This window comes from Sinocyclocheilus rhinocerous, unplaced genomic scaffold, assembly GCF_001515625.1.
Source record: "Sinocyclocheilus rhinocerous isolate Xijiao unplaced genomic scaffold, SAMN03320098_v1.1 scaffold1370, whole genome shotgun sequence".
NCBI lineage: Eukaryota > Metazoa > Chordata > Actinopteri > Cypriniformes > Cyprinidae > Sinocyclocheilus > Sinocyclocheilus rhinocerous.
In genome coordinates this window covers 270434-290417 of record NW_015635925.1, presented here as the reverse complement: position 1 = coordinate 290417, position 19984 = coordinate 270434, and the positions used below count along the sequence as shown (strand labels likewise).

At 35.4% G+C, this 19984-nt stretch overlaps 1 protein-coding gene across 1 annotated transcript in view; it reads right to left on the bottom strand.

The window, feature by feature from the left end:
* LOC107747490 (zinc finger protein PLAGL2-like) overlaps window positions 1-19560 on the bottom strand; it is a 36321-nt gene extending 16761 nt beyond the window's left edge. Inside the window, exon 1 of the mRNA XM_016562023.1 lies at window positions 19361-19560. The gene's annotated coding sequence lies outside the window, so the exon portion shown is untranslated. The remainder of the gene's footprint in view (window positions 1-19360) is intronic.
* Window positions 19561-19984: the final 424 nt, after the last annotated feature.

Below are 19984 nucleotides of genomic sequence, written 5' to 3'. Positions count from 1 at the left end.
TATATTATTATTATTATTAGTTCAGCCGATAACTACAGTTATTTATAACACACAGTCCTGAACATTGCAATAAATAAAATAATAAACTTTATTATTATTTAATGCAAGCAGTTAAGCTTTTTAAACTGTTACCAAACTGTTTGAACATTTTCTTTGATTCAGAAGCCTCTTCACAGTATAGTTATTTTAATATCATTGAGAAACTAGTATAGTTTTTGTTAACATTTTGAATTCATTTTTATATTTAGATTTTCCATTTTCATTTTACTTTTAAAGTTTTAGTAATTTAATGGTGTGCTTTTGTCATTTTATTAGGTTTTTTAATATGTCTATATAGTTTAGTTTACTATTTTTTTAAGTTTTAATCATTTTATGGTGTTTTTGTTGTTTTATGTGTTTTGTTTTTAATGTGTCTATATAGCCTTTACAAATTTTTATTTCAGTTTCAGTCATTTTTGGTGTTTTTGTCATATATATATATATATATATAAATTGTTTTTACTTTTTTCAGTTTTAGTAATTTTATTAGTTTAGTAATTGTATTATGTTTTTATCATTTTATTATTATTATTTAATGGGTCTAGTTTTTTTAAAAATTTATGTTTCCCTGGTACATAGCTGAAATATATATTTTTTTATATTTATTTTGTTAATGTTTCTTTTATTTCAAGTAATGCAAATGTTTTTTTATGGTTTTTATAGTTTTAGATTCAGTTAACTATAATAACCTTGCTCCACAGTTTTCACAGGTTTTTCTGTTCGAGATGCAGTTTAGTAAAAAAGTCACATGTTGATTCAGGAATCTCTCTGACAGATTCAGTGAATATATTCAGTGAAGGATTCATCACACTGATTGTAACTTACCAGTTGGAATCATTGAATCTTACTGAACATTTGATTAAAAGCACCAGCTCAAAGAAGTCATGTGTTCACGAATCAGACTACACTGCTCATGCTGTATGTTTGTTTTTGGGTAGAGCTCACACTGACAGCTAACGTAGAAATAGAAAGATATTCAGGGTCTCACCACATTTGATATACAAACTACAAACTCACATTCACAATAGAACCACGAAAGAAATCTTACTCAAAAATAAACACAGCTCAACAAATTTCTATGGCCATTGTCTCCAAGTAAATTGTTTTCAGAGATGTCTCAGCAGACACAAGTCCTGTTCTGTGCATGTAAAACTGAGCTTCTGGCTGAACCAGGGTCTGCACCAGAGGCACCAGAGGCATCAGTGCAGATATTTGATGACTTATCAGAGAAGAACAAGCCTGAATTGTGATGCAGTGAGGTGGGGCCCTTCCATAAGGAATCTCTCGAAGCTTCTCTGATGACAGATAGAGATCAGCTATGCATTACAGCTCCCCTCCTTGCTCACACATACATAAAGACGTGCGTATTGATGTAGGCAATAAAGCTCTGGTGCACGAGTTCGCCGTACTGATGTGCAATGAAAATCCTGCATGAGGATAAAGAGAAAGAAAAAAGGGCTGTGGAGAGAAAGAGAGCGATGTGTGTGTGTCGGGGGGAGGACTCCCCGTAGCCCGTGAGGTGAAAGACACCGAGGCAGAGCAGTTATTCATTAAGACTCTATTCTCTCCTTCCCCGGAGCTAAAAACACTTGTTCTCCTTTCAATGGCCATCTAACCCGGGGTGGTCTTCCAGCCCACTACCTACACCCACCAATCAACACCACAAATGCTGAGCAGCGTGATTGTGTGCATGTGTATGTGTGCATTCAGATAAATTCCTTTTCATGCACAAAAACATTAAAAAGGAGGAACTTTTAATACTTAAAACTCTTAAGTAGAAATTCTTATTAGAATTCTTATTATTATTATTATTATTAATAATAAAAAGGTTACACTTTATTTTAAGGTACAATTCTCACTATTAACTAACTATTAAAGGCACAGTATGTAATTTTCGCCACTGGAGGGCGCGTATTCAAAATAAACAAATAGACAAAGGCGTAGTTAGATTACGCCGTGACTGAGTGTGGAATCATGGGAGTTGTCGCCTTCATCCCCACAGCCGATGCAATCCGATGGGACTCGGGCAGAAATCATGTTCATGGATGAGCTGATGATTTATTAACGTTTATTAAGAATGAAGCAGTGAGGCTGAAAGCCGTCGAAGCGAAATGAGGCCGCTGAACGAGCGTGACACACGGCTCGAAAGCAGCGGAGCTTTTATTATACCACAGTCAACTGCTACCGCTCCTTCCAGTCGTGCGTATGTGGAAAAAAATCAGCGCTGTTTTATCATACTAGATACATTTGAAAGTTCTGTTATAATGCTACAATAATGGACATGGAATGTCGACGTATACGTAAAGCGATTGAAAGAACGGAAAGGAGGACTAAGAATCTCCACCGACAACTGGCAGTGCTACATTTGCTACAAGTGCCTGCACTTCAGCGTCCGTCCATCTATCGCTGTTCTCCATACTTGCGAAATAAGTTGACACAATGTTTACAGTATGTTTACACAGCGTTTTAAATCATGGCGGGTGAGGGCGTTTTCGTACGCGTTTGGCCAATCAATGTCTACTTACGTCACGATTAGTACCAGTTGTGCTGGTTAGACCCTGCTCCGGAGTAGGAGCTAATTTGGTTCTCGAAAAAGGCAGTCCGGTACTAAAATCGCACCCAGTTCCGGCGGTGCGAAAACGTCAAAAAGTGGGTAGTTCCACAATTAGTTCTGGTACTATGAAAAGGTTCACGCGGTGCGAAAGGCCCTTATATTAGTTTTTTAATATGTCTATATAGTTTAGTTTACTATTTTTTTCAGTTTGAATCATTTTATGGTGTTTTTGTTGTTTTATGTGTTTTGTTTTTAATGTGTCTATATAGTTTTTTTTATGTTCAAATAAAAATCTTAAATATTCTGTCATTAACTACAACTTTTGCCTCAAACTCCTAATTACTGCTTATTAATAGTTAGTAAGGTAGTTGTTAAGTTTAGGTATTGGGATTAAGGATGCAGAATATGGTCATGCAGAATATGTGCTTTATAAGCACTGATAAACAGCCAATATGCTAGTAATACTAGTTAACAGTGAGAATTGGTCCCTATGCTAAAGTGTTACCATTCAAAATATTAAATTAAAAATAGAAATATTGAAATATTAAAAATAAAATATATGTGCATGTATTAAATGTATATTACAATAAAAAGTATCCTTATTAAGAATAATACAAAATTGTAAATTACATAATAATAATAATAATAATAAAATATAAATATAAAAATATTTAAAAATGTAAAATATATTTACATGTATATAATGATAATAATAATAATGAATATTAATGATTGTTATTATAATTGTATAAATAGAATAAATATAATATAAAATATAAATATTTAATTTTTTTAATGTTTTGATATTTAGATTTTGATATTTAGCATTTTTAATAATAATAATAATAATGAAAATACACATTATTATTATTAGAAGATGCATTATATTTTTGTTGTAGCATAAGAATAATTTAATTATTGTGCCAAAAAGCAAAAACAAATCAATCATTAAAAATCAGATTGCATAATGATTATCAGAGACTTCAGCATTTAAATAATCTGTATCGTTTTAGTCATAGACAAAAACATCAGTCTCTAGTAGAAAGACACAATCAGGACAAACTTGTTGACGTAAAAGTGTGAGTGTGCGCAATAGAGTGTAACGGAGCACTGAGGGTGAGAATGTCTTTCTGTTAGCCTGCGCGTGTGTTTGTGTGTGTGTGGCTTGATCGCTATGTGCTGAAAGGGTTTGGGTTTCACCTGAACGGTGAAATAGTTAACAGACTGCTGCTTCAGTCCTGCTCAATTCAACATTAACCTACACACACACTGGTTTCCATGTTTTATTGGGGACATTCCATAAACATACTGATTTGTATACTGTACAAACTGTATTTTCTATGCCCTTACCCTAACCTTCACACAAAACTTTCTGCATTTTTAAATGAGTTATAAGCTGTTTTCCTCATGGGGACCAAACAATGTCCTCACAAGGTCAACATTTACTCTATGTGGTGACATTTGGTCCCCATAAAGTAGGGAATACCAAGACCACACAAACACACACACACAAACTCTCATAACTTAGTATATAGTACACTTGTATTCACAACTTTCACGTGTACATATATTTTAAATCATAAATATATTTTATCTTCTTGAAAGTAGCCACTATGTGTTGCAATCACAGTTCAACGCACTCTGGACATTCACTGAACTTCATGTGGTTGCAAGATTTGTGCTGTGGGCATGAACGAAACTTCAAATCACATGCCCTGCTGAGGTGAGATGCGATTTAACTAAATGATTTCTGATTGGCAAACAACAGGCAAAAACATTGTGCAAAAAAATCCACAGACTCACACCAAAAGAGAGACCTGAGCCATATCTAGTAGAGAGCGATGTGTATTAACAGTTCTTTTTTTCCTTAAAGAAAATAATACTTTTATTCAGCAAGGACACATTAAATTGATAAACAGTGACAGTAAAGGCTTTTTTATATTTACACATAGCCGTTTACACCGCGCTCTTGCGTTTTATTTATTTGGGCCGTCAATCAATTTAATTACTTCACATATGAACCTTTTACATATTTACAAAAAAATTAAAAATAAAAATCCTAAAGACAAATTTCAATAAATGTTGTTCTTTTAAACTTTCTATTCATCAAAAAACTATAAAAATATTTTTGTGGAAAACACGACAGATTAAGTAGCTCAACTGACTGAAGCATTGATTGTAAAAAGAAATGTTTCTTGATAATTCAGCTTTGCCATCACAGGAATAAATTTGACATTTATTCAAACTTATTTTAATTTGTAATAATATTTCACAATATTAGTGTTTTACTGTATTTTTGATCAAATAATTGCAGCCTTGGTGAGCATAAGAGAATTCTTAAAAAAAAAAAAAATTTGAACGGTAATGCATATGAGCAAACTACTAGTGTTGAAAAACTTAAAAAATTAGACGATGTTATAGAGTTTATTTAAATCATGTGAAATCATTTAACATCCTGTCACATTTCCTTACACTGACAGCTTGTTCTGTGACAGAACATCTGCATCTCATCTGTTTAGTATGTCTTCTGCTTATTTTAACCAATGTCCATGTTTAACCCAAGACAGGATGCTTGTTGTGTACTGCACTGCAGCTGGCACCTGACAAGCCTTTGATACACAAAACCTGAAAGTGAGATGAGAACACTGCCTAGCGGACACACAATCTGTAGTGCATGACAGTGAGTAAAGTTCTTTGCAAAAAAAGTGAGAACAAACTGTAACTGCCAAACTCTTATCACCCTATGATGAGCTGATCGCACATCTTTATCACAATTTATGGTGCAAATGCACTTGTATTCAACTTACTGAAGTGTCAAAACTATGTCACGAGGGTCAAGTGTCAGCTTACTTCTCAAATGGAAACTAGAAATGGAAAGGTGCAGGTGGTCAGATTGTGCCTCAACTTAAAGAAATATTATGTGGCACATTAGTGACCACATAATTACGCACTTCACCCTAAAGAAGCTCCAAAACGCTGAAAGCCCCTTGACATCTCCCACTACAGTCGTAAATAACAAGAGTGATGCAATCTGCCTAGGTGTAGACTTTCAGATGTTCAATCAAACAATCAGACAATAAAAGACTTATAGTTGTGTAACTTTGAGGAAAGTCCCATGCTTCCATTTCAAAGATGTAGATAAATGTAGTGAAGATAAATCTAGTGAAAACAACCCACATTAAATCTGCCTTTCTGATACCAACAAATGTTTTAAAAGAGCTGAACAGCATGAATCTTTAAACATTTTAGTCTCTTCTGCCAATGCCATGTTTGTCTAGGAATATAGAATTGCTTGTTTTGAGGATTCAGTACACTGAAAGAATGTAACTGTTCTCTGAGACATGCCATACTTTTGGACATTAGTCAAATATGTCGGCCATGTGGTTTTGAGGAATGGAGTGGAGACAGGTCCTGAAAAGATTTCCACCCTTACTACCTGGTCGTGACCCAGAAACATCAAGGACCTCGTGTCCTTCCAAGGATTTGCAGGTTATTGCAGGAGGTTTATATAGGACTACTTCTATGTTTATTCATACCTGTTGCACATGGATGCAAGGCTGCATGGACCTGGCACTGCACCAGGAACAGAAAAGGAGGAGATGATCCTCTGTAAAATTCAATGTCTGTGGTCTGTCACCAACTTCACATTCTTTACAAGGATCTTTCCGGCTTTACTTCCAGATTTACAGGGTGAAAATGTGCTCAAATATGCCCGTTTTTACATCAGCATTGCATACAAAAGCAACAAATTCAACACAGTTTATGCATCCTGGGAAAGACTTGACAAACTGTTATTTTCTAGTTAAAAATTTAGTTAAAAAATAATGAATTCATTTGAATTCTACTTCTCTGCAACTGCAATTTTGTATCCCGTTTGCTACCTTAATTTTAATCTAATAAAGTATTAGTTCACCCAAAAATGAACATTTGCTGAAACTGTATTCACTCTCAGGTCATCCAAGATGTAGATGAGTTTGTTTCTTCATTGGAACAGATTTGGAGAAGTTTAGCATTACATCACATGCTTACCAATGGACCCTCTGCAGTATATGGGTGCCGTCAAGAGTCCAAACAGCAGATAAAAACATCACAATAATCCACAAGCTGTTTGTAATAAACCAATCCATCAAGACGTTTTTAACGTCTTTAAATATTGCTTTCTCCAGTGAAAAAGTCTGAGTCAGAGAGAAAATATACACAGATCAAGAACCGTTCACTTGCAAAAACAGTCCAAAACTGTTCTAAACAAATAAGTCGATTTTGATGTGAGAGGACAACAGGAGATAGACTTTTCACTGGAGGTTTATTATGGATTATGGACTTGTATTTTGGCCAGAAGCAACAGTTTAAAGTTAAAATGTCTTGATGGTTATATTTCTTACAAACACACACAAGACATGAATTAATGGACTTGATTAGTTGTGGATTATTGCAATGTTTTTATCAGCTGTTTGGACTCTCATTCTGACGGCACCCATTCACTGCAGAGGATCCATTGGTGAGCAAGTGATGTAATGCTATATTTCTTCACATCTGTTCTGATGAAGAAACACCCTCCAGCCATTCAAGACGTAAAGGAGTTTGAGTAATCTTTCAGCAAATTTTCATTTTTGTGTGAACTATTCCTTTAAACTGAAATGGAATTTAACTGCACACTAAATTCAACTCTGAATGGCGCACAACCTTGTTGGTCATTCTATATGAAAAAAAAAAGTCTCAGGAAAGACTCAGAGGAAACCTGCAAGACAGCAACAAGTTTATAGTGTAGCAGGAACCGGGGCTAAAAGTGGTTTATATAAAGGGTCAGAGCGTTTCTCTTACAGTGCAGGGTGTTGAAAACCAATGGTTAACTTAGACTACTGTAATGGCTGATGAAGCTGAACAGGCACAAATGCCTGAAACTGATGATGAGATTGACTTTCCACATCCCGCAGCAGACATTTAAACTCAAGGTGGACAACAGCTGAATGAGAGGAAGGATCTGCAACGCTAGTAGTGGCACTAGCAGCAGAGGAAGTTCAACAAGAGCACGGTAAGGAAGTTGAGTAGAGTCAAGAAATGTGCATGCTAAATCCTGAAACTTGATGACACGAAATCAACAGTGACAAAAAATAATAGTGGAGAACTGCAATGGATAAGATTAACCTATGGACACACGCAAAAGCCTCTGGAATAAACTGAAAAATAAACCAGAAGAGTCAACAGAAGAAAAGGTTCTTAAAGGCGAGAACCAATACAAGATAATGAAACAGAGCAGAGGAACTGCTTTAGACAAAAAACAACTCAAGGGAAACTGACCTTGTTTTGATTATGGATTATGAATTGGTTTAACCCACTATTTCCCATCATTCTAAAGAAGTCCAGGGACAATTACTCTATATTTTAAAAATTCATAAAACTTTTTATTTTTATTTATATTGCTATGAAGTCTAAATATTTTAATACCAAATATACAATATTTAAATACCAGCAGCACTTATTTGAAATACAAAAATATTTTGTAACAAAACTGTCCAATTTTATGCATCTTTGCTGAATAAAAGTATAAATTTTTCTTAATCTTAATAATCTTACTGTGTATTGTCACACATGCATGTTTCTTATATCAAACAATTCTTGTCTGTCCATTAAGGTGAAAAAATTACAATTGACACTAGTCTCATGTACTCATTCATAGAAAAAAATTCTCAGATTGTGCTTGTCTTTGCTAACCAAACGTTCAGCTTTGTATGCTAAAGAGAGAAAGAGCTAATGTGCAAACAGACCCTAGCAAGGCTGCAGCACACAGTTACTGTAACATTCATCAAGACACTGTCCTTGTAGATAAAAAAAATGATATACCCCTATATTTATTTGACAGCACAAACTGAACAGAGCTGGGTCAAAAAACCTAGTGAATTTACAAACAATTTCAAGAGACGTTACAAACCACTTCCAAGAATATTATAAATGATGTAGAAACCTTGAAAAGATGACAAACAAAAAATACATTTTGATCGAGTGGACTTTTCTTAGAGGCACATTTGTGATACAAATTTTTTTCTTTTTCTTTTTTTTTGTTTATTGCCTTTTGATTCCATCTTGAATAAATGTATAGTCTTTAATTTGAGGGAAAATTTGCATTAATCATTTTAACACCTCAAAAACTCCGTAATCCTAACCTGCGCTATAAAAACAAGTCTATAAATTAAATCTAGCCTTTTTTATATATACAAATTACAGTTACAGCAGAACATCTGCATATACAAACTCTAATGGATGGTTACATTGATGTTCATTCGGTGCATTTTTGTACTGAACATAAAAATAAAGGATCTAGTAACTGCAGATAAATATAAATAACATGTAATGGGTATAAAACTAAAAGTGTTACCCTAAGATCAGCTAGTGACCCGCCAGTGAACTAGACAATAATTGCATCCTGAGCACAGTGTTATATTATTAGCGATCGAATCAAAAGATGAACAGCATCTGCCTCTGATTAAACATAAGAGAGCATTTCACTTTCATCGGATACGGTCCCACTACAGTTAGACCCGAAGAGCCAGTCTGGACTGTTTACGGCGTATACGCTGAAAGTGCATGGACATGGAATTTTCTCCCTCGCCAGCGTCCGGCAGGCGAAGTGTGTGATAGAGAAAGACATGTACTGTGAGTCAGCTGCTCGCTAAATGAGGGCATTCAACCACATGGTCGCTGAGAAATATCCCTGCTGCCGCCTGATTGGCTGCTCTTCGGCAGGGGAGGGAGGGGCCGGGTGAGCGGGCAGGGAGGAGTCATGTGACCGAATCTAGCAGAGCGCTCGATAATGGGACCCCCACTCACAGCGGGGCAAGAGAGAGAGAGATAGTGAGAGAAAGAAAGAGAGAGAGAGTGGCCTGGACGAGAACCAAAAAAAACCCTCTACCACACACAGGCTGTGTATTGTTGCCTATTCACTGGACTCCATCTCGGGCCACTTTATCATTCAATTAGGACAGCTTTCACACCACACAGCAGAGAAAAGGGCCCTTCAATCAAACTAAAAACTTCACGCTGCCACAGGAGGGCACACAGAAAGAGACCCAGAGTCCTCTCTCTACTTTCATTTCTCTCTCTCTCTCTCTCTCTCCTCCTGTTGTTGTTGTTCTGGACTTTGTGAGGAAGAGAGAGGGAGGGAGAGTGAAAGAGAGGAAGAAAGCAAGCAACAGAGGTCATTTGTTAACACCAGAGCTTCTCTCTCGCTCTCTTTTTCATTTCTTTCCCTTTGTTCTCTCCTTTTCTCTCTCTATCCCTTTGAGAGGAAATCAGCATCTACAATTTTGCTATGTTGCCACTGGAGTGAGCTGTGGTTAGCCTGAGAAAACATGGAAGAAAGAGAGGGAGAGACCACATATTTTGTAAGATTGTCCGAAAAGGATCAATGCGAGTGTTACTGTGGAACATCTGCTGCAGAAAAACTCATTTTTGAGCTGCACACCTTCAGAAATGACAATACAAAATAAAAGCATTTTTATTATATTACGTTTTTCATGTAGTCTTGAAAATATGCAGTTGTTATCTCGAGTGATTTCTACCTGTCCTGATCCTTAAAAATTACATTTGAGGACTTCATATTAAATAGTATATTTGACTTTAATACTGTCGATCAACACATTCAACAGGTGTTACACTCTTATTTTATTTTTTGATCCTGTTTTTGCTTCCTGTCCTTCCTAAGCCTTAAAAATACTTTGAGTCATAATAAATATAATATTTGACTTGAATACTGTTGATCGTGACATTCAAGTTTTTATTTTACTACTATGTTATTTTGTGCAGTTTTGAAAATGTACACATTCTATTTCTACCTGTCCTGGCCCTTAAAAATTACTTTTCATATTAAATATTACTGCTTTATTTTATTTTATTTTATTTTTTAATTTAATGCATTTTGGAAAATGTACAGTAGTTGCATTTAGGAGCAATTTTTCTTGAAAATGACAGTCAGGATTAGGCATGGGCCGATTACCGGTTTCAAGGTATACCGCGATTGGAAAATTTCACGGTTTCAAAACCGCTAATATTTTCCGTTATACCGTTCCTGCGGTTTGCGCTGTTTTTCATGTCTCAAAGACTGAAAGTGTAGGAATGCCTCAGGTTGAGTGCAGTGTTCTCCCGAGAGAAAAAAAAAACCTGCGAGCTTGTACGACAGCAAAAATCGCACCGTGTACGCCCGCCTTTACGCGATCGGCAACCGGCCGTTTTTTGTCTTATTGCAACTCGTTAGGTTATCATACCGTCAAAATCTCATACCGGCCCATGCCTAGTCAGGATGATTCAGTCATAGTCATTGCTGACTGCAATAAAACCAATTAATTTAGATGTTATCACGTCAAGTACATTATAAACAACCTAAAAATCTCAGTACAGTTTCTTCTTATTTTTATAACCATTACTGGCCCTTATCACTACATTTTTGCGATATACTGATTAAAGATATACTTCTATTACTGTGCTTACCATTTTTGATAATTGTTTATCAAAAAATGCCAATAAAATACAAAAAAAAAATCACATTTATAGTGTGAGAAAAAGTGAGAGAACTGAAGCATTTTCCATAAACAGACAGCTAATTATGTCTGTTTAAGTGTAAAAGAGACAGTGAAAGCAATTGCGGAGCTTTGGTAAAGTAGTCACATCATGATACATGATTCCTTTCATTATTTTTCTTTCCTCCTCCACTCATATATTTTCTGAGTGAATACAGACACCAAGATCTTCTAGCGATTCTTCACTCAGTTCCAGCTGAAAATGTAACAATGGATTCGGTGGACCACACACCTGACCGCACACAATGAGACGTCGCTCTCATGTGCTGCCAGGAAATATTTCTCCATCAAACTCATATTATATCACCAGAAATTCATCTACAACTTTAAATAGCTCCTGTTCAAACAGGCTCTCTGATTTTCAGTTTCACTCACAAGCTAAGCTGCTCACACAAACATGCACTTTGCATACAGGTCCCACGTCAGGAAGCCCAATTATACCAGCATGAAAACCTGGAGTAAAAACACACACATTAATGAAGAGCTGTGGGCAGAGCTCCCAGTAGCATAAAGCCAATTTACAGAGCTTCACAAAGTGAATGAGGGGGAGAAATAAGAAAATATTTGCAAGAAATTGTCCCTTATAGACCAAATTAAAGATTGTAGTTGCATTCATAAAGCCCCAGAATACATCATGAGAGTCTATGATCGTAAGATACTAAATAAAATTATCACCTTTTATATATACTAATTTGATGAAAATTGTACTTCAATTAAACAAAGAAAGGAGAAAGACGGGTTTAGGCATCGCTTATGTAAAAGCCTTGTTTAAACAACAACAACAACAAAATATTTTAGAGTCTATGTGTTAATATTTAACACATCAACCATCTAAGGTCTAAAATTTAGACCTTAGATGGTTGATGAGTTAAATGTTAAAAACAAGCAACAAAACATGGATTAAATGTAAAAAAAAAGCAAAAAAAAGCCTGACTTTGCTTTTTGCTTTTTCCGCTCATTAAACATATTCAATTAAACAAAGAAAGGAGAAAGACGGGTTTAGGCATCGCTTATGTAAAAGCCTTGTTTAAACAACAACAACAACAAAATATTTTAGAGTCTATGTGTTAATATTTAACACATCAACCATCTAAGGTCTAAAATGTAGACCTTAGATGGTTGATGAGTTAAATGTTAAAAACAAGCAACAAAACATGGATTAAATTTTAAAAAAAAGCAAAAAAAAGCCTGACTTTGCTTTTTGCTTTTTCCGCTCATTAAACATAATATAAAAATACAATTAATATATAAAATATAAAATATAATATTTCCACTGTGGCAACCCCTAATGGGAGCAGCTGAAGGAGGGAGAGAAAGAGAGAGAGAATATAACAAATATTCAATTTTTTTTTTTTTTTTTTGGCATAATTTAGGTAAAGACTTAACAACAATAACAACAAAATTGACCTTTGGTTGTGAACCACTCATATTAAATATAATATAAAACTATGATAAATAAAAACAATACAAAATATATTATGTATTAAAGGTATATTACGTAAACATATTGAAGTCATACAGTTTGTAGCATTCAAGAAAAGAGTACTTTGCTTAAGACTTAAGGCTCAACCTAAGCATAACTAAAGATTCTTCATTTCATACATTTTCTCAGTAACACTTTAGTTTAGTGACCAGTTCTCACTATTAACTAGTTGCTTATTGGCATGCACATTACTAGCATATTGGCTGTTTATTAGCACTTCTAAAGCACATGTTAATGCCTTCTACATGACCATATTTTAGATCCCTTAGTCTAACCAATTTGTCCTTATTCTGTATAGTTCAGTTAATAGTTAACTTAGTCAATGCATAAGTAAGAAAATTAAGAAACAATGCAAGTTAGGGTGTCACATACCAGCTTCTCTTTATAAATGTTTGTTTGATTGCCATTATAATTCATTATATGATTACCAATCAAATCATAGCATACACAACTTTCTTTTTCCTTCTTCACTTGCGGAGAACAGAGGAACTAGTGAAAACACCTGACATCTCACTGGATAACCAGCACTTACACAGCCCAATCTGTACATCAATACACAACTAAACAAACCCTCCCTCTAAGGCAAAACATTGCTTTTTCTACATTATGTGTGGGATACAACTGAAACGACCACGTGAATCACAAATGTTTTCCTCCAGCCCTCTTCTGTGACTCTCTCCCTCATCATCCAGCTTTCTTTTTCCTCTCTGTGACTGAGTCATCTAATCACGCTCAAGGTCTTTTGGATTCTCCGTACATGACTGTGTGTGTGTGTGAGCGCTGTGGTATCCATTTGAGGTTCATAAAGTTTATCTTATTTCCCATCCTCTCCATATGACTGTTTTTGATTGTTTGTTTTCTCATACTGTTATAATTTACCGTCAAATCCATGCCCTCGCTTAATGCTACAGAATTACATTTGATCAGCCTTTTAGTGTCGTACAAAGAGTTCTCATATTCATACCAATAAAGAACAGCTCATGCAGAAGTAAACAGCATCATGCTGAAGACTGAAGACTACAGCTAATGATAACGAATACTGATGAATATGCATTTTATACGCATATTACTCATATTACAGGTCATGATGTTATGCTCGTTTTTATTTGTCGTTTGAGATGTTAGTAAAAAGTTGAGCTGTCCAAGTGGATGGTCATTCATGAATCAACCAGCCAAGAACAGTTGTGCACATGATAGGTGTGCATTATCTAATTGGAAGTGTGATCAGCCAATCACAGTGACACAGAATATACCGCCTCTTGTCATGTGACTTTTACGCCTGTAATTCACTATTTCTCCTCACAATCTCAATGAAAACACAACAAGCTCAAAAGATGCTGCCCTCCTCTGAACCTTCATGGTGTCGCTGTTGCTTTGGATAAATGAGTGCTTGAATTTCATATATTTTGGTTTTATTTCTACTTCTCAATCATTTTCTCATGTAAAATGTTTGACTTTTTTATTTATATTTTTGCATCAAACTCTGTGCCTGTCACTTGAAAGATGCACAGAAAAACGACGTTTTTAATGTGCAGGTAATACCTAAATTATTTATTTTAAACAATTCAAAAATATTATTTATCTAAATCTAATTGTTACACAAAACCAAGTTTGAGGGTTAGATCAGGTAAAAACAGCTGCTTAATGTAACGCATTGTTTTTGCAGTGTGGGATCATTTCTATAATTTCTAGTGAGCTTCCAATATAATTTATTATTTAATAGCATCTTTTGACTATTTTTTTTATTTAATGGCATCTTTTGACAATTTTTTGACAATTTTTATTATCATCAGTGTAATCACATTAAAAGATGTTAAGAAATTACTGCACTGTAAAGAAAACAGTTCATTTCCTGAAGAAAGACAATCAATTCACAACAAAGATAGCAGAGAGACAGTAAACGAGTGAGAAAGTAGCTCGGAGAGGAAGAAGACCCATCTTTGGGGTGGAAAAATGGACGAGGGGGATCTGAAGGAAGAGAAGGAGGGGTTGCAGCATAAGTGGTGTTCAGTGATGGATAGACTCGGGCCTTGAAAAGCTACACCTGGCCGGCTGCTTTCAAAAGCACAGCTTCACTCATGTACAGTGGCGCTATGCGTTTCAAACATCTAGCGTCTTCTTACTATCTAAAGGCGCCGCATACTGCAAGTGCAGTCAGAATGCATGCCAGCAAAGAGAAAAAAAAGACACTCTTTTCTTGTGCGTGTGCGACTTGGTTGCGGTGTGTGTGGCATGTGTACTTAGTGTTTGGACTTGTTTTGCAAAGCTGTCAAGAACATTAGCATGTATTTACACATGTGTGGATTTCTTTTCTATTACTCTTTGTTCGGTTTATTTGATGACGCTTTCTCCTGCAATTAATGAGCTTGGATTTGCCATTGGTGAAATTGTTGTTTTATACCCCCTCTGAACGCTGTTCTGTACTCTAACATACAGTTTAGTCCCTTAAAACTTTATTTTCCTTTCTTTCATTTTTATCTTCGTGCTTTGTGCTACATCATATGCATATCAAATGCTGATTGATGAGGGAACTTAAAATATATACTTCAGAAAATGTTTAAGGACAGTGTAAAATGCATCAAAAAAGTAGATTCAGACTAAATAATAAACAATTAGATTTATGACTTTCCACACTTTAAACACAAAACTATGCCACTTTGTTGCCTTAAGGAGCTACCTGACTTCTACCTGAAAGTTTGAAATAGTTTCCTTTTAAATAATGTTTTTTTTTATGTGTGTTAAAACTATTGTCATACATTTTGGAATATTTTTGGCTAGAATAAAACTTAATTTAGATGTTACCACATGAACCAAATTTTTAGGTTTCCTTACATTACAATCTAAACAAATTCAAATCAGTTTCTGAGAATGATTTCATTTAAATCAACAAATTTTACATTTTAAGATCAAAATCGTTGTGCAAGAGTACAACATTTGTCAATGGAACATTATAAATGTATTATTAATTTGCACATTATCATTGTTATAATCAATCTTAATTATTTGCTTTGTTTTTTTGTTTGATGACATATTCATACGTTTACCATCTCTGCTAAATTTACCAGATTTTATATGAAAAAGAACTTGAAAAGTACTTTAATATACGAGGACTTCTTTTTGTGACAACAATAAATTACAACTCTTAACATTTATTAATAAACAAAAATTTTTTTACACACACACTAAAAGTTTATAGCATATTTGGAGTTGATTTCTACAACTTTCTACACTAATTAATATCCGTCATACACATTTAACGTGCAATACATTGTTTTTCATTTATTGTAAATTAATAATATTTAAGTAGCCTTAAAAATACCACTGGCAAAATTCTATTTCTACAATCATTCAGGTCTACAGGCATTGCAAATCGGAATCCTGAACGAACGATTTTTCATATTATAGCATATTTGGAGTTGATTTCTACAACTTTCTACACTAATTAATATCCGTCATACACATTTAACGTGCAATACATTGTTTTTCATTTATTGTAATTAATAATATTTAAGTAGCCTTAAAAATACCACTGGCAAAATTCTATTTCTACAATCATTCAGGTCTACAGGCGTTGCAAATCGGAATCCTGAACGAACGATTTTTCATGTTTCTGTCAGTTCTGAGTCATGAATCATTTTCTGATAAAAATCAAATCTGGTGTTACGGCGCTCGGAGGAGTTATAAATTCCTTGTGAACTTGGCCTGATTTTATCTCTCTATTTCTCTCCTCCCTTTTTTATGAGGCAACTTAGTGACCAGGTCAGCTACTGTTCATACTGCCCACATAAACACTCCCCAGTGCCCATTTTAGACATGGATTTAGACACAACACAAACACATATTATATCCTTGCGGCCGCATATACAAACAAACTCATCGACTGTACCACAAGCCCATATTACTGTCACAAAACACTTAAATCATAATGCAAAATAAATAGCTATATTAATATAACTCGGCACAATCTCAGGCACAGCATCGTCCCTGTTCACTCCTCACTACTATAAGTGGAGGATATAAGGACTCAGATGAGGGCTGATCCCCATTCTACACTGCGTATTAAGTAGCGTTTGTGCTCTCCAAAGCCTGTCCTACCTATTAACCCCTCTGATGTGCTTTCTCATGATAATCAGCCTGTTACCCACCGAGGAGCATGGAATTGTGGGATGTTTTCAGAGGAGAAATCCCCCTTGATGCACATGCTCTGTCTCTCTCTCTAACTCGCACACTGAATCAAGCATGTAAGACGCCTTTTCAGAGAACACATGAAAATTAAACTGCTGAAACGTTTGTTTAAAATGTCCCACAACATCTAAAAAAAACGATCAAAGCAGAAAAAGTCGTTTTAAAAGATGTCGAGGAAAATGTTTGAAATAACTTACATTGATGTGTCAAAAAATGACAAGCTCAACAAAATACAACTACATCTGAGATGGAACAAGAACCAGAAATATTTTTTTAGAATTGTTCTCACTCAAACCCTTGTCAAACCCTCAGATAAACTCATTAATCAGTCAAACCCTTGTAAAGACCCTCAGAAGCAAAAGATCGTCTAACCAGAGCCAATGCTGAAAAACTATACGGTCTCAACATAACAATATGCGTTTCAACATGCAATGTCAATAACAAAAGCACTGTCTCATGACGATCTCACTTCCATTTCCTTATTATGTAGCTCGAGGCAGTGGAAGTAGAGGGCCATGATGGAGCACAACCACCAAACAAGAGCTCGTCGCAACCTGTTCTTTATCAATCACTGTTAGAAAGCCATCTTTTCACATACATCCAATGAATCCAGTCAAAGTGAAACGTCTCATTTAGATTATTTTCAAAGCACAGAGCAACAAAAAGTAACTTTAGCACAACACAAACAAGAGCCAGAGAAAAAACAGGCAAAGCAAATGAAAAGCTTTCACTCTGTAATGTATGTTTAAAACATCATTGCATATATTTGAGAAAAAGCTCACTCAGCTACAGGTGTTTGAATATGTGACTATAGTGTTGCAATCATGCTGACTGGTGAATTAAAGATTGGCCGCAGTTATGCTCATTTACAACAGCAATGACAAATTAACTTTAATTACAATTTCTGTACCTTTAACCACTACAATGGGCAATGCAAAAACACATTTTAAACTATTTTTTTAACTCCTCACAATCATTTCTGCTATTTATTTTTAATTTCATACACTTCAAGTGTTTCAACTGCATTTCACTTATTAGTAACAATATTCGAAAGAGTCAAAAACAGTTTGATAAACTAAGAAACTTGCAGATTGTGACTTTGATTTCACATCATATTTAAAGCACCAATTAAACTCAAGTTTTCAATTTTAGTGGGATGCATTTTTTTTAAGGTATCATTTTTTTTCAAGAGATGTCACACACCTGCATGTGTTTAGGGATGGTGTTGCACCTTTACTGGTGGATGATTGGTAGATTTCATAAGCATAATTGCGACCAAATAACAAAAATGAACTTTTAGTTTTACATCTTAAAGCATTTCAGTGAGCTCTCTGTATTCTGACAACATATTTCGGTCTATCAATGAACTTGTTACAACAATACATGCCATTGTCCTCAATTGGATCAGTTTTAACTATATTTTCTTCAATTCAATGTGGTTATAAAAGTGTAATAAACTAATCACTCAAGTTGTGACTGAAGAACCGCTTTGATTTTACTCTCTAACTAAATGCAGAACTTAAACTTATGTTTTCAATTTGGTGGGCTATATTTGTTTACAGTGTAAACAAAGTTCACTTTTGTCTCACTATTGAACATAATGTGATCATTTCTCAGCAGAGTGATTCGATTAATGATCTCTACATAGCCATATGTAAATGAACATTAAAACACGGTGCCCCACAACCTCAACCCACCGCTTGACACTCTTGTTTGTTGAGCACCTCTTGATAGGAATACACAAACAAACAGTTTTTCACACAAGACGGCATTATAGAAAAGTCACAATCCGCCCAGGAACAACCGATCTGTGGCAAACAAATGCCGAGCAGCAGATAAGCCATAGCAGCACGGAGGTAGAGTTATAGTACGAGACAAACTAGCCGAAAATAGTTGTATATTTACAGTCCAAGTGTGATATTCTCAAATCAAGCAGTGAACTATTCTTAGACAGACGCGTTTGTATAAACCAGTGTTTGAAACTCAACAGGAACGGTGCTTCAGCTCGTGTGTGTTCACAGCACAGACATAAATATTCAGAAATTACTTAAAATTCAACTATTCGCTCCAAAGTCACACTGAACATCAATAGACACAGCCGAGCCGATGGTCGATCAAATGCAAATGTCTCGGTTTGTAAACAAAAAGCATCTGCACTGTATTTATCGATGAAGTTTGCGAAGCGCGAGCGAACGTGCACCAATTAAAAGTTAAATACCCGAAGCCTCGCCAATGTTTTACAAAAATAAGGCAAAAATAAATGACGTCGGCTCGAGAGAAAATATCAACCGTGTTATTACTATGAAGCACTCGTGTATCATCTGCCATATCGATCAGCGGCCGAATGAGTTGCATTAATTATCGGGATCTCATTAAAAAAACATGCACACATCAGAGCGTGCAGCTACATTATGAGTACTTGCAGAAAAAAAAAACGAGCAGTTGCCACCAAAAACTTTCCAGCGCCGCATTAGTCAATTTCACAAGGAACCGCCGTCACATTCCAGCACCGACTAAGCGCAAACCTACCGTGGGAGCCCCACGCCACCGTTCCCGGTCTTTCACCTCTTGATCTGTTGTTTTATTATTTTTTTCCAATTTTTTTCTCTAATTTTTCTTTTTTCGGGGCCTGAGAGTCTCGCGCTCCTCAGGCTGCAGCAGCAGAGTTATGGGGCGCGCGAGCATTGTGGGAGTGTGACGTCAGGCCACTTTCACAAACTTTTCGCAGGGGCTGGTGAACTGGTGAGCGTGCTGTGTGTTTTTGGGGATGTAGTTTACATATCGTTGTGATTAATGATAGATAACGGCGGGACTGATGAGGCTCGTCGCTGAATGTGTATCGAAAGTAAAAGGATCGAGATAGTCGATAGCGTTTTTGAATTATTTAATGACAGCATGTTTAATGCAAGGATACTAACCTAAGTCAACAAGCAGCTCTTTATTTTATACAGGACGCCGCGTTGTTTTGTAATGCAATACAAACATGACTTTTTCATGAATCTCTATTTAAGCAATAGGCTATATACAGCCTTAAGCAATTAAACTCTGGATTAATGAATGAATTTGCATGAAGATGTTTTTCTTTATCTTAAAATGTTTTTTTTAATGTAGGCTAAACAATTACAACTTTTAAACTTGTTTTTGCTTTAAGTA